At 41.8% G+C, this 22,269-nt stretch overlaps 1 long non-coding RNA gene across 1 annotated transcript; it reads right to left on the bottom strand.

Annotated features, from left to right (window-relative positions):
* Positions 1-8,366: 8,366 nt before the first annotated feature.
* Positions 8,367-18,589, bottom strand: LOC311254092. Its single transcript, XR_014622193.1, has 3 exons — positions 16,997-18,589; positions 14,951-16,905; positions 8,367-9,752 (listed from the first exon to the last, which is right to left on the bottom strand). It is a non-coding gene; the product is annotated as an uncharacterized lncRNA (long non-coding RNA).
* Between the last annotated feature and the right edge of the window lie 3,680 nt (positions 18,590-22,269).

The raw sequence follows: 22,269 nt of genomic DNA on the forward strand, positions 1-22,269 counted from the left end.
AGCCCCTCGTCCCCCTGAACATCGATGCCCCCACTAATGCATTCAGAGGCCGTCTTCTCGATGATGGAGAGGACTTTCACGCAGGCCACATGGGCTGGAGGGGGAGATCTTTTCGGCTATGGCCTGCCAAACACTGTTCTTCACTGTGATGTTCTTTTTGCCCCTTGTTCCCCCGAATAAAACATCACGGTGCTGCCAGACCTCGTCCACTAAGACGCCCGCTTGTTTCTTTTGCTGCCAGTTTCTTCCATTCTCACGTGTGTGGCTATATCCACAGGGGTATATATGCGCTAATGGGCTTGATTACTACTTGGATACACCTGTTGGCACACACACACACACACACCCGCAACCCCCCCCCCCCCACACACACGATACATGCGTAGCCTAATTGCACTGTGTGGGGGGACCACGGGGCGCTGTGTGTGACTTTTGTGCTGATAAAGAGGTGGGTGATCAATTTGCCTGGCATCGATTGATTCAGTTTCAGCACCACTGCGGTGGACAGCTCCCACTAAGAGCTTCTTTTGCTTGATCTTAAGGTTCTCCTAAGAAGGCAGTTCAGAACGCGTCTGGGAAACACCCGTGTATTAGCGCTCCTTCTTAGCCGAACCCTTCTTAAGAGCCTTGTAGCATCCCCGGCTAAATGATGGTCGAACTCTCAAACTTATGGTTCACAATGATTTACTCCTTGGACCATATTCAATGTAAACACACCGTAAGAGCTATGAAAGAAGAAAACAAAATACAGTTACCTTTAAATGAAATTACTTTTAACTGCTTTTATCCCATAAACAATCATGTAAGTTGACTCTCCTTTTAACTATTTTAATAAACTCATTGTAGACTCACAGGTTTTACTCCATGAATTTAAATATATATTTTAACTGCTACGATTGATGTTACAATCATGAAGGAAAAGTCACATTTTAACTCAAGGACAACCTCCCATAGAGTGAAATATAAAACAATATTTAACATGAAATTAGCATTTTTAACCGTTCGTTTCTAACTCAAAAAAAACAGTTTTTAACCTTAGCAGATCTCACATAAAACAGACAAAATACATCCTGTTGCACTAATAAAACAACCTACGAGTTAGCTTATAGCTTCATCTTATTTCCAATACAGACCGACACGTCAGCTTGGCCGTTGCTAATAGTAGCTACCGTTAACCACAACACGTTCTATACATGAAAATATCCACGGCAACCAAACTCGAGCCGGACATAAATATGGCATGAAAAGGTAACAAAACAAACCTTGTGCCCCTTATTAGCCAGGTGCTAGGGCGTTTCATGTGAGTTAGGCACACTTTAGCATTGAAGACAAACTCTTGGCCTTGCAGACACACTTTTCCTACTGCAGGTAAAGTCCGAAGCACCGGATGTGTACGAGGTCTCGGCGAGACGCTTTCAAAATAAAAGCACTGAATGTAACGTCTGCTTAATATATAAAAAATAAAAGCCTGGCTTTAAAGAATGTTAATAAGTAAACATAAAAACACATTTATAGAAATACTATGCTCATATTAAAGGTCATTTACAAGCCTTCTTAAGTCCTTAAGAATTATGGTATCTGGGAAACGCGGCCAATATCTGTGTGGCTACAACAAAATATGCAGATATGAGTTTTGAGCTCAGTGCACATCTTTAGGTGGCATTAAAGAAAAAAAGAAGCAATTTTTAGGGTCTATTGGGGTGCAGTTTACTGTGGAGTGTGCACCTCATAATCTTTTGTCCAGTAAGTAAGTGTATACTTTACATTAAAAAAAATTAAATTACTGTGGTACATTAAAAAAATGCTGAGGATGAGTCAGTGGGTGTAAAGGCTGGGTGCTTCAATTGTTTTGAAAAATGTTCGAGAACAATGGCCATTGGACTGACAGTACCCTGATGCTTTGTTGTTTGTGATCTTTGTCTCCGTGATCAAGAACAGCTGTCTATGGTTTCAGATTATATACAGCAACACTCAAAGCAATCCCAGTAGTACAAGTGCAGCTTCAGGTTAGGGTTGTTTACAAAATGTGTATCTTGATGATTCAGCTTGCCCATTTGAATCCATATTAACAAGTCATATAAAGTATGTGTTTGGCATAGGGCTGTCAGCTTTTCACTGCATGATTTACTGTGTGTTTTTCTCTTTTATGTCAAATGAATAACAAACGAAATACAAGAGTGGGAGGGTGGAAAAAGGGTATGTGTAACCATAACTGCACAAAAGTGTACAAAAACAACAATTACACTTAATGGGAGTGTAGTCATTCCCTACTTTAAGAATGACGCGACCCTATTGGTATTTGGAAATCATCTGGGGCCCGCCCTTATTTTTAATCACAACTCTGATCAGCACATGAGACTTGAAGTATGAAGTATTTCCCAAACTTTTTCTTATTTCATAAACGTAACAATTCTATGTGAACTTGAGCCTAAAGCAATGCAGTGCAAAATACTAATCCATCCACATACACATAACAATTTGTAATCTTGCACGCCTTTCAACACATGCCAACACATGCAGTTACAACCCCCTGTCACTAATATAAGATACATTACAGTGTTATGTTGAAGTCAATTCTGCATTCATAATAATCAGAATCAGAAACAGATTTATTGCCAAGAGGGATTTTACACAGACAAGGAATTTTTCTTGGTGAATAAGGTGCATGCATTGAAGACAATAAACAATAAACAAACAAACAGTGACTATAACATATACAATATAAACAATATAAACGCTATCAACACACAGAGGCAAAAAGTGTGGGATGGCTGATAAATAAAGACGGAAGATAAAATATAGAAGATATTAAAAATACAGGATGTACAAATTCTGCATTAATGTAATGCAAAGATTCAAGGGCAGAGGTGGGTTTGAGTGCAGGAGTGAAAGAGTCAGTGTCAGTGGGGGTGGGGGACCCGGGACTTGTTGAGGATCCCAACTGCAGAGGGGAAAAAACTGTTCATGTGGCGGGCGGTTTTGGTCCTGATGGACCGCAGCCTCCTGCCAGAGGGTAGAGGGTCAAATAGTCTGTGACCAGGATGGGAGGGGTCGGCCACAATCCTACCTGCACGCCTCAGAGCCCTGGAGCTGTGCAGGTCTTGAAGGGATGGAAGGTTGCAGCCAATCACCTTCTCGACAGAACGTACGATACACTGTAGTCTGCTCTTGTCCTTAGCAGTGGCAGCAGCTTACCAGATGGTGATGGAGGAGGTGAGGATGGACTCGATGATGGCAGTGTAGAAGTGCACCATCATCGTCTTTGGCAGGTTGAACTTCTTCAGCTGCCGCAGGAAGAACATCCTCTGTTGGGCTTGTTGTGGAAATTTGTCTAATTTGTGAGATATCTGAAAGAAACTTGTAAGAAATACCAGTTGTCTTTTAAGGATTTTATTCTTTATAAAGAAGGTTCATTAGTCAACAGAGTGGCATGCGGTCTGCAGAAAGAAGAACAAGATGAGACAGTTGAGAACCCTTTTTGTTAAAGGAAAGGAATGCCCTGTTGTAGGAACACATGTCCATCGCCTCTACATTCCATTGAGGTTCTGCTCTTGCATTAATTACTCCTCTCATCTGCAAGCTGACTGTTTTCAGGAAAAAGACGCTATGAAGTCTCTCACCTCTTCACCTGACTTGTTTTGCTTCCAATGAAACCGTCAGATTGACGCATCACAGGAAAAACCCCTCTTCTTTATTTACAGCTTGAATAACCCTTTTTGCCCTCTTCCCCCACTCAAGATGAACACTCCTTTCTCTCAGGTAGGTCGAGTTCATCATCAAATGAATCTCCTTTCAGAGATGATGAGGAACAGAAGAACTGTCATAATCATGTGTTATAACTTATTTCTTTGCAATTGTAAATTAGGTAACGACTCTGATGTTCTGTGTCTTCTTGTCTTCTTGTGACAAGAATTATCAAGTACACCCTCCAGAGTAAAAGCACTCTGGGCCTCTCCTCTGTTTTCCTAGCCCTCCTGCCCAAATGGTTTAGGACTATGCCTCTCTTATCACACATTCCATCCTATAATGGTTTCTGCACTCATCCAGATTTTAAGCAAGTTCTAATTGTCATTAATGTTAACAGATTAAGAAACAGCTAAAGAAGTTGATAACACTGAACTTTTCCCCGTGTCTCTGTGATGAAATTTGATTAAAATCAAGTTTAATGTTTAATGTGTCCTGTGTTCGGTGAAACCACAGCACCTCCTGATGATAAGCTCTGGTACGATTGGGACAGACCTTCAGGAGATCTTTTGTGTAATAAGTTCCTTGATAACTAGTAAATGTTTCTGATATGTTTTGTTTTAACAAGTATTAAGCTAGAACCAGGAGGAATAAGTAAGTGATCAATTCTACTAGTTCTACGGTATATTCAAGTGTGTTTTTATTTTGATCCTGTTTTAATTTCCTTTAATTGTTCAGTGATTTTTAATCATGACATAATCCTTTTTCATGATAGACAAAGTTCATCTATTGAGCCATGGTGAGATTCTGTGAAAGGTGAAGCACTGTTTTGAAACGTTTAAAAACTATAGTTTAGTTTTAGTGAGTTCCTGTGAAAGACAGCACGCTCTCAAGCGGTAACTCCCCGCTGGGCAGTGAGCCAGAATCGTCACCGGCTCAGTACTGGACCAGCCACACTCTTCCTAAGACATCGGACCGTGGTCCCCAACCGGCTGATTCCCGATGAGCTGACACTCGGCATTGGACCGGGACTTCCGGCTAGAGTCGCAAACCACCGGAGAGAAACCCTCCGCCGCTGACTCCGCCACTCTGCTAAGAAAGTAGGCTCTCCATCACCCATAACAGCTGGATTCACACATGATAAATGAGTGGTGTCTTAGGGTTCTGATCTTTTAGTTTAAGAGAAATTTGGTAACATTTCCTGTTCCCTGTTGCTATTCATTTAAATTGCCATTTCATTTATTTAATCTGAATTATTTAGTCAATAAACCTATTTAACCGTATGTCGTTGTCTGTGCAGGTTTGTTTTTAATGTGGAGAACCGATGGAAACTGTGTAGAATTCACTACTTCATTTATGAGATTGAATAAATTGATTTAAAATTGATTAGAATTGATACAAGTTAACCTTGTTTAGTCGGATTTGATTAATTACCTCCGGATTATTCAAATAGACAAAACATCGGCAGTGGTGCCCCATTAACGAGTGTTTTATTAATCGCCAGTGATTAATAAATTACAATTATTACTAGTGTATCTCCTACACTGTGTCCTTCTCATGTCTGTACCAGGCTCCGTTCCCATAACAAGAAGCACATATCTCTCTTTGTGCAGACAGTACAAACATTCAAGGATGTGGGAAGAACACAGTGAAGACAATGTAAGACATAATAATGAATAAAAATGGTATAGTAATACAATTTCCCATTACACTCCTCCCTTTTGATCATTTATTGATCACTTTAAGTATATACAAACTACACACTAGACATCAAACTTAAAAATTCACTCAGGATTCAATTTAAGTTATCACATATTGTATAGTTGAAAATCAATAATAGCTGTGTTTGTGGAACATAGACATTACTAGTATTCATTGCAAGCTGGGAGGAGGCAAAACACATGTGAATTACTGATCATGTCATGTGATTATTTCTAACAAAAATATAGAACACTGCATATATTTGATTCTTAAGCAAACATCCACTAATAAAATAGACCAACACATCTTAATCATCTATGTGTCTTAAAGAATATTTTTCAATTTATCAAGCTAAAATGGATTCAGGGATGCAGGCTTGCTCCTCTCCAGCCCCTGTGTTTTGCAAGCGTAGAGGGGGCCACTACCTTGGAGAGGTTACGAGCACGATCACAAGGTAGTATGATGTCGTCTTCTGCTGCAAATCCCTGATCTTTATTCATCACATATTTTATGACTAGAAATGGGTAAACAATAATCATAAAAGTATAGCTGTAAACATTTGAGAAAAAATGATTAGTGAACTTGTTACTAAATGTCAAAACTTTTCATAATAGTATAAGCTTGAGAAAAATAATACTGATATCACACACAGTGACTTCATTAGTCTCTGTGTGTTCTTTCAACTCACCACACCTTACACGTCTTCATCGTCAGAGTCAGGATAAGGAGGAGGGGACCAACCAGGGTGAGGGAACAGATCAAGGGAATTATCTTCTGAATATGGAGGTGGTTCAAGTGATGCCATTCCAGTTGACGTTGAGATGGACCTATCTATGGCTCCAACAATTAAGACTCTAATGCAATTACGTCTCTGGAATCAGCTACCCGACAATCTGAAAAAAATTATTCATTTATCGTCATTTAAAAAGGCTCTCAAAAAGTACCTAATCAGTCAAACCATGTACCATCAAACATAAGACAATTATTGTCATGATTTTCCTTCGTCTCTCTCTCTCTCTCACACTTCTTATTCTTTCCTTATCATCTCATTCATTATTTCTGTTTTGTATTATTCATTTATGTATGTATTTTTTCCCCTTACTTCCTTACATTTACTGTTTAATCACTTACTTTTCTACTTATTTTTCATTATTGTTTAATTATTTTCCTATGTTATTGTTTTTAAACTGTATTAAATTTGATCTTTGAATATGTGGGTGAGGTTTTCATATAAGCCCTTTTGGGTTTCATACCTCCCCTTTGCACATCCCTGTCATGTTGATTGTTCATGTTGGTTTTTTTCTTTATATGATATTGTTTGTGCTAAATAAATAAAAAAATAAAAAAAATGCAAGGAATGATGCAACAACCACACAGTCCCATGCAGCGCTGCCCCTCCCTAAACGCAGAACACGCGCTGTGCGTAGGGCCCCACGATCCGTGGGGGGGGCCCATTTTGCGCAAGGGGACGCTTTCTCTGCAAATGCGCAAAGGATGCGCATCGCTGCCGTGAGGCGCGCGTAGAGCACCAAGTCAGTCCGAGGCAGGAGAGAAAAAAAAGAGACGAGTAATCTGACACCGCACACGTTGCCGCAACAACTGACAGCACGCAATATCTGACCAATCAGCGGTCAGATGCGCCAACAGGCAGTTGGATGCAGGTGGAGAGATGGCCTCTAAACGGCAACATGAATCAGGAGCAAGCAAAAGAAAGACAAAGTGAAAACAAGAGGAGGCTCGTGCTTCACTTGAAGGTGGGTATGTTGTTGAAATAAAAAAGCAAACTTTGTGGCATAAACACCCCAGCTGCTAGCCTGCTAATCATGAGACAGAAGAGAGGATAATTCTGTCTAGATGTGGACTGGAGATCAAATTTTCCAGCGGCCCTGATTATCATTTATTGAATGTCTTGTTAACTGCATATACATTCACCTCTGTTGAAAAAGGAGCGGTTAATTGACCAGTTGGTGGTCGTATGTTGGCTCAGGTTTATAGCCTATCAATCTATGCTATCAGTAGAAGTTTTGGGCTGTTTTTATGGAGGTAAAATATCGCCATCTCTTGGTGAATTTAATTCATAACAGTCATATAAGATAAAATAAAATAAGATAAATTAAGATAATCCTTTATTTGACCCACAATGGAGAAATTTAAAGCGTTGCAGCAGCAAACAGCAGTGTGAATATAGAACCTAATTACTAAATGTATAAATAAGTATATCAAAAATATTTAAATATAGAAATATCATCAAATCAAATCATAATGCATATTATTATTAGTTGTAGTCGTATTTGCATTAATTGCATTTTAATCTTTGTGAGGAGGCTAGCACCATTGCAGGAACTCTCCCTGTTACAGTTGCCTTTGCTGAGCAAAAACTGAAGCTCATCAATGGCGCAAGAACGCTTTAGTGGCCTGGCTATCATAAGCATCAACTCAGAAGTGGCACAGCAGCTGTCATATGATGACCTCATTGATGACTTTGCATCCAGAAAATGCAGACGTGTGCATCTGTAAAAGGCTTGTTCCATTGTTGAAAGAGTCATGTTGTAATGGGGGGGGGGGCCTCAAAATAAAACTCTGCTTAGGGCCCCAATTTGGCCAGGGGCGGCCCTGGTCCCATGAGAGTTAATGCTACAATGAGCCCAGTGAGCAGAGACAAGATCAGTGCTTTCCATTTACCAAACATTGTATCAAACCAGCCAAAGGTGCTGTTAATACCAGAAAGTTCTCCACGAAGAGACCTCAGTCTCTCAAGAGCCTGGGCGACAGATCCGTCTGGGGCTGTGTTATTGGGAATGAAAGTACAGCAAGAGTCACCAAACATTACACAGACGCCCCCCTTGTCAGCCAGCAGCATGTCAAGCGCCATTCTGTTTTGCCAAGACATCAGAGATGTTGCTGACATCTGCTCAGCTAGTCCAGTGAGGGCATCATGTGTGTAGTTATGAACCTCTGTTGGTTGTAATAGATGTAATTAATCCAGTCCACATTTTTATTCAGTGTACACCACCAGCAAAAAGCTGTTTCAAAGCCTGCAAGAACCTGATTTCTAGCTTTGAATTCATCAGGGACACCACAAGGCACCCCTATAGCATCGATGTACACTGTTTTGTCAAAACTGCCAAGTGGGTTAGAGAAACGTTTCACCCTGTAATTTTGGGAGTGATGGTATTCTCCAACCGGCCACAGGTGTACCTGCGAAGCAAACATGGTTACTGCACACAAACCAGTCCAATTAGCAGGTAGAGATTTTCGCATTCTACCACAATCCCAGTAGATGTCTGGGTATGGCTCTATCTTATAGTCAAACGCATCACGCTTCCAGCGCCGACCATAAGAGCCATCCTCGATTAGTTCTTTGCCTGCTGCTGTCAGGAGGATACAGGATATGAGTTTTTGCACATTTAAGACGTGTCTGTCCAACACTGATACTGCCATAGGTGCGGTTGAAACAAATAAAGGTAGCACCCGATGCTACTTCAACTTGTCCTGCAACTGGTAATGGTGGTGAAGGAACTGAGAAACGGGGCAGCGGAGGGCAAGATTTGAACAGTGAGTGGCTGTACCTCCAGTGAGGTTGTGTAGATATTCTAGTGAGCAAACAGTCCACCAGACACACTACAAAGGGACCCACTCTTGGTTTGGGTTCAGTGCGACAATGAGGATTTCCAGGCAGACTGACCAGTGACAGGTTTGCTGTGTAGCCTTGACAGATGAGGCATGATGAGTTTGTCATTGTGCGTGCAGTATAATTGACATACTGCATCCACAGATTCTTCAGGGGCCCTGTCTGGTCCATAGGGGTCAGAGGTCAGGTGTCTTTTGGTTCTGTGTAGAAGTGCAGTGTTGTTGTGAGTGGTAGTGTTTTGTGAGACACTTTTGCTGGGATGAGTCGAAGGCCATAATATGGGTACCACTATGATGACAGCGATCCCCACAAGACAGCACAAGGTGCCTCGGAGACCGCACATGCCTGGCTGCCTGAATGGATGCCACGGACGTTGACGTCTTTCCATGTTGCACACAGGTGAATCAGTGCTTCGATCAATCGGCGCTCCGAAAGTTGTTTCCTCCCACAGTATGTCAATACTGTGACCGTCTGCTTCTCTTCCTGGCGTTATGAACACTCCTGGTCCTCAGCGTGTTGTGGAGTTGGGACCTTCCTGCAGTGGCTGGCGTGTGCCCAGGTGGCTCTCTCAGCGATTTTGACGGCAGTGTGGGTGGTGAGGAGGACCTGGAACGGGCCGCTCCACTTTTTGGACCTCCAGTGTTTTTGCCTGAGGTCACGAATCACGATGTAGTCGCCTGGAGTAAGGCTGTGGAGAGGATGGTTGGCCGGAGCAGGAAGGGCGTCCTTTACCAGTCTGTGGATTTGAGATAAAGCAGAGGACAACGTCTGGCAATATTGCAACATATCATTTTCATAGAAACAGGTCTCAGGGAGTGGTCTATTAACAGGCCCTACTCCCAGTTCGGGAGGCCTGCCAAGGAGGATTTCAAAGGGACTTAGATTTGCGCGCGCTCTTTTTCTCATTCTCATGTACATTAGCACAATCGGCAGGGCTTTAGTCCATGAGAGACCTGTTTCTTCACAACACTTTGCAAGTTTTGATTTCAAAGTGCAATTTTCTCTTTCCACTGCACCCCCACTCGCTGGATGGTAGGAGCAGTGTTGTCTCAAGTCAATCCCAAGAAAACCTCCTAGCTGTTTAATAGCTTCACTCACAAATGGTGTACCATTATCACTACTTATTTTCCTGGGGATACCCCATCGTGGTATCACACACGTCATCAGGGCCTTGGCCACAGCAGCGCTGTCCTGCTTTGAGGTGGGAAACACCTCAACCCATTTGGAAAACATGTCAACCATCACAAGGCAATATTTCTTGCCTTCACTTGGGGTTAGTTCAATGAAATCCATCATGACATGTTCAAAAGGTCCCTCTGGTTGTGGATGTGCTGCTTGTGGCTGTCGTGTAGTTTTACCTGCATTATGTGTAGTGCAGATATGACAGGATTGGCAAAATCTTTGAGAATAGGCTGTAAAGCCTTTTGTGAACCAATGTTTTTTTATCAGATCAAACATTCCCCCATTCCCCCCCAAATTTGGCAAAATGTGGAAAAAAGTGTTTTGGTAAACATGGTTTACTGTCAGGTCCGTGCCAGATGCCGTTAGTGTATGTGCAGTCGAGTGATCGCCAGATTCCTTTTTCATCAGCAGAAGCGCTAATATCTGTGTGTGTGTGTCAGAGTTGGAAGCACTAGTGTCTGTGTGTTTTTCAGGGTCAGAGTGAAGCAGGGTGTGGGTGTGTCTTACTCCATGTTTTCCAGCAGCAGCTTTAGCAGCTGCGTCTGCTCGTGCATTTCCAGAGTGGTATTCCAGAAAGGAGGTTCAACAAACTCTGAGTCTATCCCTGAACTCTGAGTTGACTTACCCTGTGAAGTGAAACTCTGAGTTTTCAGTTCCAGGATAGCTGATCTGAGTTAGGTAAGTCGACTCTGAGTACGTTAACTCTGAGTTGAGCTCGTGCCTGACGACTAGTAAAAAGCCATCATCAATGGAGCTCCGATACTGTGATTCACCATGGCAACAGGGGAGAAAACAGGAAGCAGACATTTTCTGTGGGGAAAAAAAGTAACACGGCTGCAGCCGTAATAAAAATCACTGACAGAGTTTTAGATGCGGCCGTCTTTTCATTTTGAATTTAACATCACTTTCTTTTATATTAGCCTTTGAGGAAGTGGTTGAATGTTGTTCAGTGTTTTATTTTATTTTAGGCTATTTTATTTAATTCAAATCGGCTGAAAATATAAAAACAGTCTCACGATGGCTCCTCACTTTGGTTTTATTTCACATATTAAACAAAGTAAAAGTTTATTCAGTGGATATTTTAACTTGTAGTAGCTTTTACCACCAACAGATGCTGTTTAACACACATCTGTGTCCTAACATCCTGCTGAGTAGATGAACATGAAGTGGTGCTCACCTCCACCACGTCCGCCAGAGACAGAGGAGCTGGTCCTGAGTCAGGTCGCTGGGTGACCAGAGGCTGAGGGCGTCACTCTCCCCCAGTACCCAACATTGGAGTCAGACACACACGTAGCCTACTGTCTACAGATTTAACTAGAAGTCATTTAATCTTATACTCAATGCGGCTGCAAACTAGAAACACGGACATTGAAATTACGTTGTTGGAAAAAATACAATAGGCTCTACTGATGGTTACTTTTGTAGCTATCTGTGGGAAATAAAGAAAGTCAAATGAAATGTGAGTTATTTCTCTTTTTCTGGTTGCTGAAGGTGATTGATTAACCTGCGAAGTGATTAAAAACAAAGAAACAAAAAAAACAAACAAAGAGGATTGTTCAGATCTGAGAGCACGTCAGCGATGTGTAGCCTGATATTCGCTGTGCGGCCGGAGAATATAAATGACGGACTGATGAGAAGCGGTCTACTGTTCGGTTCAGTCCTCGTCGGGGAGTGAGAGCTCATCTAAATGAATCTAAATTCTCCTCCTGGTGTAAAACTATGTGAATTATTTCTGCTTCAACATGATCGGACTGAAGGAAAGGACAGCTGCTGTCAGACAGCTCCGTCAGACTCAGGGTTTCTTCAGGTAAACCTGCCAGTGAGCAGGTTATGTTCACAGAGTCAGTTACCGCAGTAACAGACTCAGAGTTTAAGTTACCTCTCTTTCTGGAACTAAAAACTCAGAGTTTCTCTCATCTCAGGGTTAACAAACTCAGAGTTTTCACAAAACCCACTGTCTGAAATACCCCCCTGTAGAAACTGAATCACTGTTGTTAGTGTGAGCCTGACATTTACACACAGCAATGGCTCTGGGCAATAACGCAGCATCCAATAATGCAGAAACTTTGTCACCATTCAGAATAGGCTTTCCATCAGATTTTATGAATTTCCTGTGCTTCCATAGAGCACCAAAATCATGCAAAACGCTTAAAGCATAACGACTATCGGTCCAGATCGTTACTGATTTATCTTCTGCTAGTTTACAGGTCTCTGTGAGAGCAACTAACTCTGCAGCTTGAGCAGAGTAGTGAGGCGGCAAAGAACCTGATTTCAAAGTCTCATGTAGTGAGACTACAGCATAACCAACCTGTTTTTTTACCGGTTTCTGGGTTACGGGATGCTGAGCCATCAACAAACAAAACAAAGTGAGGATTAATCAGTGGAGTTTCAGACAAATCGGTGCAATGGGTGCACACCTCGTCCAACACAGCAACACAGTTGTGATCTTCACCCTCCCCCTGAATGGGAAGCAATGTAGCAGGGTTAAGAACAGTACATCTTTTGATCTTGATGTTAGGCATGTCAAGCAAAACAGTATTGTGTCTTAGCCATCGTGCTGTGGAGAGATGTGAGGTTTTCTGTTCAAGCAAAATTAGAGAAACAGCATGAGGAACAAGGAGAGTCAGATCTGAATAACCTACAGTATCCCTCAAAGCCATAACAGCTTTCTCAGCTGCTGCTACAGCCCGGAGACAACGTGGCAACCCAGCAGCTACAGGGTCGAGTTTAGCAGAGAAATAAGCCACAGGTCTAAGTTTCCCCCCATGATCTTGGAGCAGCACTGATGTCATACATGCATTCCTCTCATCAGCAGTCTGTGTGAATGGTCTGCTCGGGTCAGGTCGCCCTAAAGTAGGTGTTGTCTGTAGAGCTAGTTTCAGGTCAGTGAAGGCCTTTTCAGCCTCAGGAGTCCATGTCACTAAATCATGTGATTGTGGGCTTTTACCATGCACCGTGGCACCAAGTGGTGCTTCTAACACTGCATAGAACACATTCCCAGGAACGAAAGAACTTGTTTTTTGGTTCTAGGCCTGGGAATGTTCTGAATTGCCTCAACACGATTGGGTGAAAGGGATTTCCCGTCGCTGGAAATCTCATGACCCAAAAATGTGACCTTTTGTCTGACATGTTTTAGGAGTCGGATCGTATCGCGTTCGCATTGTTCTTTTGTTGGCGCACAAATCACAAGGTCGTCCACATACTGCAAAAGTGCAGAGCCCTCGGACAAAGCCAGAGGCTCTAGACTTTTCCGCAACGCGTCGTAAACAGTACGGGACTCGCAAACCAGAACTGACTATCTGGATGAACAGGAACACTGAAAAATGCATTGGCCAGGTCCACCACCGAAAACCACTTGTGACAAAATTGTGTAAGGATTAGGAACTTGAGGAGCTCTCGGCTGTACAGCATCATTTACGACTTGCAAGTCTTGTACAAAACGCCATTCAGTTGGTTGACCTTTGTCTCTTATTTTCTTCACAGGAAAAAATAGGAGTCCTCACAGGAGAAGTGTCACAAGGCACAATTACTCCTGCCTTTTTCAGGGACTCAAAAACCTTCAATAGCCTCAGGTTTGGCAAGGTGTTGGCAAGGTCTGTAATCAGATTTGGGGGTGATCACCACTGGTTCTGCTGTTTTAATTAGACCAACATCATGTTTTCCTCGAGCCCACAGAGTCTTAGGACTTCCTGGAGGGCTGGGATGGCTGCAGCCTCAGTCTCTGACAGAAAAATGTGCGAGGATGTTATAGGTGGAACTAACTGAACTGTTCGTTGTGTGTGAGTGGTTGCAGAAAAACCTTTCTAAATGCATGCAGTTTTGGATTGTAAAACACATGTGGGTCATCTGTGGGGTCCCACTTAGTGGTTGATCTACATGCACGTGCAAAAAGACCCAAATCCTCCCATTTATCAGTGTTTGCTTTTTCAAGTGCAATGTGCGGCGCAGAGTTATTTACATAGTACTGATGTTTTTGAGTGGGTGTAAGTTGCACAGATGCAATGCATTTGTTTTCTGTCCAACATAGGTGTGTGATACACAACCGTTCATTTTTGTATTTGTCATCATACCATTTCTTTTCATACTGTCTATCTGGACCCACTGAAACAAAAGATGTACACTGAAGTGAGTCATTTGGCATGCACTGCACGTGCGTGTGTGGTGGGCCAGGGGGTGTGTGTTTTCTGGCCTCTTCCAAAAATAGACTGCAGATATCGCTCTACGGTAGCTTCCACTGATAAGCATACAACAGCTGATCAGGGCAATATTTCACAAACAACTGTGCATTTTCATGAGGTTTTATGACTTGAACACCATCTGGTGTGGGAATAAGAGTTATTCCCAGTTTGCACATGAGATCTCTGCCCAATAAATTTATAGGGCAGCAGTCTGACAACAGAAATGCATGTTTGAAGTTGGTGCTGTTATCATCGGAACATTTAAGAGGAACAGTAAAATGTTCACGTACTACTACACCAGAAGCACTTGCAGAGTTGACAAAGCAGACTGACATTTTAGGAGAGCTCAGAAACTCCTTTCCTTTGATCACTGAGTGTGTGGCACCAGAGACAACAAGGAAAGAAACCATTCTGTCATTCACAGATAGAGAATATGTTGGCATTTTCTTAAAGGCATTGTTTTCATATTTCACATATGTACCAGCTGGAGGTGAACATTTTGTTTCAAGGAAGGTTATTGCATCACATAACAATTCAAACGTGTGATCTGTAGTGTGCGATGTGGGTGTGTTACCAGGCTCCAGATGCGTCGGGTGAGTCAGAGTAGAGAATGAGCTGTCCGGCCGCACCCCCCTTCCCTTCTCTCAGTCCGCCTGGCTGGAGGTCGCAGCTAGAGTCTTGGTGCAATCCTTGGCCCAATGTCCTTTTTGTTCACATCGGAGACACACTTCTGGATCACAATAAGAGCGTCTCCAGTCACCGTATCCTCTGTGACCTCGTCCTCGATATGCAGCCTCAGTTTCACCTTTCGCCTGTACGCAGTCAGAGATCTTAGCAGAGTTCATCCGAGGTGGGAAGGCAGCTGTAATTACTGTATACAGCGCGGTAACAGCATGTCTATAGTCTTCATTTTCCACGTCGTCCCAGTCATGATGTGAGCAGCACGTGTCGCCACTTGGAAACTTTTCTGAAAGCTTTGACCAATCTGCTGCTCCCATTTTTAGGATTAGCAGGCGTTTCAGTTCAGGAAGGGTTGGGCTGAATTCTCGACAGAAAAGTTCTAAGTCCTCATCAAATTTCTTTCCACATGTACTCGGCTGTGGCAGGTGTGCCATGGCCTCTTTCACATCAGTATCAGACCTGGGGCGGAAAACCATTTGGACGCCCCGGGCTCCTGCCACCTCCACCATGGGATAGGTGCCGGTGGCTCCTGTATTATCTTCCTTGTTGGCCTTGCTTCTGGTGTAAGGTCGAGGAGTAAGAGGGGAATGTTCTCCAAAGTTTGCAGCAACAGATGTGGTTTTGGTTAGCTGTCCTTTGTTGGCACTGAGCTTCGCATCCCCTTGTTTGTGTCCCGCTGCGCTCATATCTGGTTGGGAAGCAGACGATGACGGTTTCTGGTCGTCCGGGTATGGCGGTGGTGCTGGAGACCGTAGTGGCGGTGGTGGTCTCGGCGGTGCTATGGGTTGAACAGGAGGGACGCGTCGAGGTCATAGTCCACTCTGAGACACTGAGGCATAGGACCTGGAAGTGGGGGATACAGAGAAGAAACCCGATTCTGAGAAGACAACTCTGTTCTTTTCTCATCACTTGCACTCTTCTTTTCCTTCTCATTTTGACTAGCACATTTACGTCTCTCCCTGCATCCACTTTCCACATCCTAAAGGCTTTCAAATGCCTTTCAACCTCCCCAAGTTTTTTTATGTGACACTTTTCTTTTTGCTTTTATCTCTTTTATTCTAAAATTAATCTTCTCCTCCAACAGATTCAGCTGTCTCATGCTGAATGTCCCTCCGCAGGGAAAACCAAACTCTCTCACCCAGACATGTAAAGGCTCTATAGCCTCATTACCATCATTAACCTTTATGTAATTTATGTTTGGGGCAGCCAGGTCTGGTCCTACGCCAGCTTCCTGTTTTTTTGCTGGATTTGCCTCCCATTGTTCTACTTGTCACTTGTCCCAGTGCACTTTATATTTATCCTTAAGACCCGGTCATTACCATGAATTCAGTTTAATTACGCTACAAATTCTGAAAAAAAGCAGCCAACCAGCGGTGATAACCTTAAGAGACCCCTTGTCTCTGCTTGGTTTCACTCGGCCCTGATTTGGCCCCCAATCCAGCGGTAAAACAGCTTAATAGGATAAACACCTTTTCTTCCTATTAGCGCCGGTGTTCCCAGAACCCGGTATTACTCTGCCCTGAATTGGTTCGAGTCGCCCAACTATCACAATGATCAACAGAAATCCAGCAAAAATTACTAATTTACTTAATTTTTTTTTTTTTTTTCCAAAACATAATTATAATTATTTATTCATTTATTTTCCCTCTTAAAGAAGTTTCGTTTCTTTCAGTATCTCACCGTTTGTTAAGCAACGTGGTCCTTTTTCCCTCAATAAGGATTCCAGTGATGACGGTCCGGGGCCGCAGCGGTCAGTCCTCTCGTCTCTTAAGATTTTTTCTCGAGGTAGAGGCTGGACGAAGTTTTCCTCCAGGCTGGCCGGTCACAGTCCGCTGCAGGCTCCAGATCCTGTCACACAAGGAATCCCACTTCTGACACCAAATTGTTGTGGAAATTTGTCTTATTTGTGAGATATCTGAAACAAACTTGTAAGAAATACCAGTTGTCTTTTAAGGATTTTATTCTTTATAAAAAAGGTTCATCAATCAACAGAGTGGCATGCGGTCTGCAGAAAGAAGAACAAGATGAGACAGTTGAGAACCCTTTTTGTTAAAGGAAAGGAATGCCCTGTGTCCTTCTCATGTCTGTACCAGGCTCCGTTCCCATAACAAGAAGCACATATCTCTCTTTGTGCTGACAGTACAAACATTCGAGGATGTGGGAAGAACACAGTGAAGACAATGTAAGACGACATAATGAATAAAAATGGTATAGTAATGCAATTTCCCATTCCAGGCTTTTATGGTGAGGGATCTGATGTTCGGCTCCCATTTTAGGTCCTGGGTGATAATGGTGCCCAGGAAACGGCAGGACTCCACAGAGTTGACTGGGGAGCCACACAGGTTGAAGGAGGCGGGTGGGGCTGGGTTCTTTCTGAAGTCCACTACTATCTCCACTGTCTTTAGAGCATTAAGCTCCAGGTTGTTCTGGCTGCACCAGGTCACCAAATGGTCAATCTCTCACCTGTAGGCGTACAGGTTTCCAGATGTTACCAGTTCTGGTCCCAAAGCAATTTTTTCAACAACTCAACCTTTGCATCACACAGTTTATATGGAGAAACAAACCACCCAGGATAAAGATGTTAATATTGCAAAACCCTCTAGAAAAAGGTGGACTGAAAAGTCCCCAATTTTGAGCATTTCTATTGGGCAGCACAAATTACAGCAATGTGGGTCTGGCAAACAGTGCAAATCCCATTCACCTAAGTGGAAACAAATTGAACAGAACCATTTAACAGAGTTCAAACTGGAATCAGTTCAATATAACAGCTCGCTTAGCTCTCTTTTGGTTACAACAACAAACCCAGTTATTGTCCATACTTATAAGATATGGCAGCAAATTTGGAAGAAAACGGGCTGTATTCAACCTATTTATGACAAATCCCCTTTCCACTCCAATCCCTCTTTACCTAAAGCCCTTAGAGATGGTATTACAAACCTATGGTTTACAAGAGGTATTACAACTTTTGGGAATTTGTTCAAAGATGGAACCCTTCAGACTTTTGAAGAGCTCTCATCTCAGTATGGACTACTCCACACCCATTATTTCAAATACCTCCAGGTTAGGCACTTTGTTATCTCCGAACAGGGTGGCCATCTTCAACCATTAAAAGAGCAGCCTCTAGATAAACTTGTGCGTAGTAAACAGGGAGTGGGGGGGGGGGTTTATCAAATCAAATCAAATCAAATTTTATTTATATAGCCCAAAATCACAATTCATTCTTTATTCTTCATTTTATCTTGAACAACAAGTAGCCATCAAAATGATATGTCAGACAAACAAAATAATCTGTTCGAGAGGGAACAGGAGGAAGCAGAAAGCTTATTTAGTCCTGTCCCTTCTTCACAACTTCCTCACATCATAAAATAAATACAACAAAAAAGAAATATATAAAAGTAAAATACAAAGTAATGACAAAATGATAAATACAACAAAACAATTAACAAAAAATCAAGGCATACTTAAACTAGCCTCCTACAATATCCTAAACTCGAAAAAGTTAATTCCCCAGTCACTCCCCATATACCACCGAAGTGAAGTACTGTATTCCATAACCCAGCCGTGATTGCAATTAGTTATATTTATATTATACATATTGCTTCGTATAAGGAACAGAAATGTAATAGAATAATTACATCCAGAAAATAGATAGTTTTGAGGTCTTATTTTTTTATTATATTTGTCAAGAATTGCTTTCTTGTATCTGTTTTTAAACTGTATAGAGCTAGTACTTTGATTTCTTCTTCAAGACCATTCCACAATGTTACCCCATAGACTGATATGCACATGCTTTTAAAAGCAGTACGTACACAAGGTTTTTTAAAATTTAATTTTCCTCTTAGATGATATTTACCTTCTCTATCTTGAAACATTTTTTTAAATGTTTTCAGGCAGTGCATTATTTCTTGCTTTAAACATTATTATTGCTGTTCTAACTTTCACTAAGTCCATAAATTTCAAAGTCTGTAATTTAAAAAATAGAGGATTCGTATGATCAAGATACCCAGCATGATTTATTATCCTTACTGCTCTTTTTTGCAATGTGCATATCCTTTTTAAGGTACTCTTGTAAGTATTACCCCAGATTTCAACACAATAGATCAGATATGGTAATATGTGTAATAGCGGATAAGGTCTAACGTCTCATTTGGAAAAGTCGGCGAACCCCTGGGTATCCCACACACTCAGAGTCTGGCAGAAGGTAATTAATATTTGTGAGATGCATAGAATGTTGAGAATTTTCAGATGGTTTGCCTATGACTCAGATTTTATTCCCAATAGGCACAACTCTAGTTTTAAATCATGGACATTGTATGGTCTCACAACACTCCTTTCACTTACTCGAAGAAAGCCTGTGCACAGCTTTGAGACCTTGCGGGATAATCACGGCTTGGCACGAAACAAATTTCATAGATACCTGCAATTACGATCATATATTGCTTATGAATGTAAATTGACCGACCTTACAGAACGTGAATCAGAATTTTTCCACACATATGGCATGCTGGAGACAATGTGGTTCAACTGTTGCTAACCACTATCATATCTTCTGGGATTGTCCCAAGTTAAATGATTTCTGGAGGGGTATCCAGGCTTCCTTAAGCACGTTTTTTAACACTCAAATACCTCTGGTTTTTGATGTTCTGTACCTGGGTCTTGTCTCTTTTTTGAAATGCAGGACCGAGATAAAGCTGCTGCAATTACTTTTGGTGGCTAGTAAGAAAACAATTACAAGGAGATGGTTAAGCCCGATTCAGCCTACCCTGGATGATTGGATTGGAATTACCCTAGAGATATTTAGGATGGAAAAATTGAGCTATCAATTAAGAATCCAAAAGGACAAATTTTACCAAATCTGGAACAACTGGATTTCATTCATAACCCCCACGAGAGCAGATTTCATTTGATCTCACTGGTAATATTACTTCCTAGATTACTTACTTAATTTCTGACTGGTTATTGTTAATTATTTCTATGACAGCAGCAGCGGGCGACCACCCTGGTTCCTGTACATAGTTCCATTTAAACTGTGAGATGAGAGATGAGATCTACAAGTAAGTTGTACCAGAGTTCTCTCTAAGTGAGCATGTAAATCTCATCTGGCTTTGTGTACCTCACGCAAATTATCAGTACTGTCTTTTAAGAGGATAACCTGTATCCACTGATATTATTCCATTACAATTGCTGTGTAATTTAAGTTATTAGAGGAAAGTGGGTACTACAAAGGCCGAACGTAATTTAATCCACGACCCATGACTATACCTTTTTTGGACTCGCATGCCTGGACGGCTGGTGATGCGTTTTTCCTGGACTCAAACAAACAAAACCGGAAGGACACTTGTTTTCACTCTTACCAATGTTGATATGCTGGTGTATTTATGTCCATTCCAAATAAAGATATAATAAAAAAAAATAAAAAAAAGATATTGTAATGAGTGCACAGTACAGAAAGTGTAGTGTTGCTTGATTCAAGATATATCTACATGTACTCAGCACTCCAATGCTCTTTGCCATCTTAGTACACAGATACTTAATGTGGGCCTTCCAGCAAAACTAAATTAATAAATTAAAAATTAAAACACTCCAAAATTTGTTTTCATAAACTCTTTCTATTGCAACATTATTCATTTCTACGTGAACATCTTCATTCATTTTACGATGTCCAAAATTTATAAATTTAGTTTTGTTCAGGTTCAATCAGCGCTGCCCCTCCTTAGACGCAGAACACGCGCTGTGCGTAGGGCCCCACGATCCGTGGGGGGCCCCATTTTGCACAAGGGGACGCATTCTCCGCAAATGCGCAAAGGATGCGCATCGCTGCCGTGAGGCACGCTTAGAGCACCAAGTCAGCCAAAGGCAGGAGAGAAAAAAAAAGAGACGAGTAATCTGACGCCGCACACGTTGCCGCAATGATTGACAGCACGCAGCATCTGACCAATCAGCGGTCAGATGCGCCGACAGGCAGTTGGATGCAGGTGGAGAGATGGCCTCCCAACGGCAATATGAATCGGGAGCAAGCAAAAGAAAGACAAAGTCTAAACAAGAGGAGGCTCGTGCTTCACTTGAAGGTGGGTATGTTGTTGAAATAAAAAAGAAAACTTTGTGGCATAAACACCCCAGCTGCTAGCATGCTAATCATGAGACAGAAGAGAGGATAATTCTGTCTAGATGTGGACTGGAGATGAAATTTTCCAGCGGCCCTGATTATCATTTATTGAATGTCTTGTTAACTGCATATACATTCAGCTCTGTTGAAAAAGGAGCGGTTAATTGACCAGTTGGTGGTCGTATGTTGGCTCAGGTTTATAGCCTATCAATCTATGCTATCAATAGAAGTTTTGGGCTATTTTTATGGAGGTAAAATGTCGCCATCTCTTGGTGAATTTAATTTATAACAGTCATATAAGATTAGATAAGAAAAATTAAGATAATCCTTGACCCACAATGGAGAAATGTAAAGCGTTACAGCAGCAAACAGCAGTGTAGGAATATAGAACCTAAGCACTAAATGTAAAAATAAGTATTTAAAAATATTTAGATATAGAAATATCATCAAATCAAATCATAATGAATATTATTAGCTGTAGTCGTATTTGCATTAATTGCATTTTAATCTTTGTGAGGCTAGTATTTACATTAATTTCATTGTGTAATTTACCATTAAGACCAAAACAAAAATTAATAATCTGCTTGTATGGTGGATTTCTTGTCATAACAGGGTCAATGCTGAAGTTTGTTACTAAGGGTGACACGGAGCCAGCACCCAGTATGTCACAAGGGCCATCAGGCACCATGTCTACTGAAGCAGCCTGCATCTGTAAAAGGCTTGTTCCATTGTTGAAAGAGGCTGTTCATTTGATTTGTTCCTACTTATAAAAGGTTGTAAACCTAAATGGCATTCCGTGATACAGTCATTTTGTAAAGGGGGGGGGGGCCTCAAAATAAAATTCTGCTTAGGGCCCCAATTTTGCCAGGGGCGGCCCTGGGTTCAATGATAATTTATTTATATCAAACCAACTTTTTAATTTATACATTTCTTCCGTGACCACTTCCAAGAGCTGCTGCAAGTCTTCCCCAGAACAAAAAATATTTGTGTCATCCGCAAAGACAACAAACTTCAGTACATTTGAAACTCTACAAATGTCATTAATGTACAAAATAACTAGCTTCGGCCCCAAGACTGACCCCTGTGGGACACCACAGGTAATGTTC

Source organism: Pagrus pagrus (genome assembly GCF_965226575.1).
Source record: "Pagrus pagrus genome assembly, contig: HAP1_SCAFFOLD_293, whole genome shotgun sequence".
NCBI classification, from domain to species: domain Eukaryota; kingdom Metazoa; phylum Chordata; class Actinopteri; order Spariformes; family Sparidae; genus Pagrus; species Pagrus pagrus.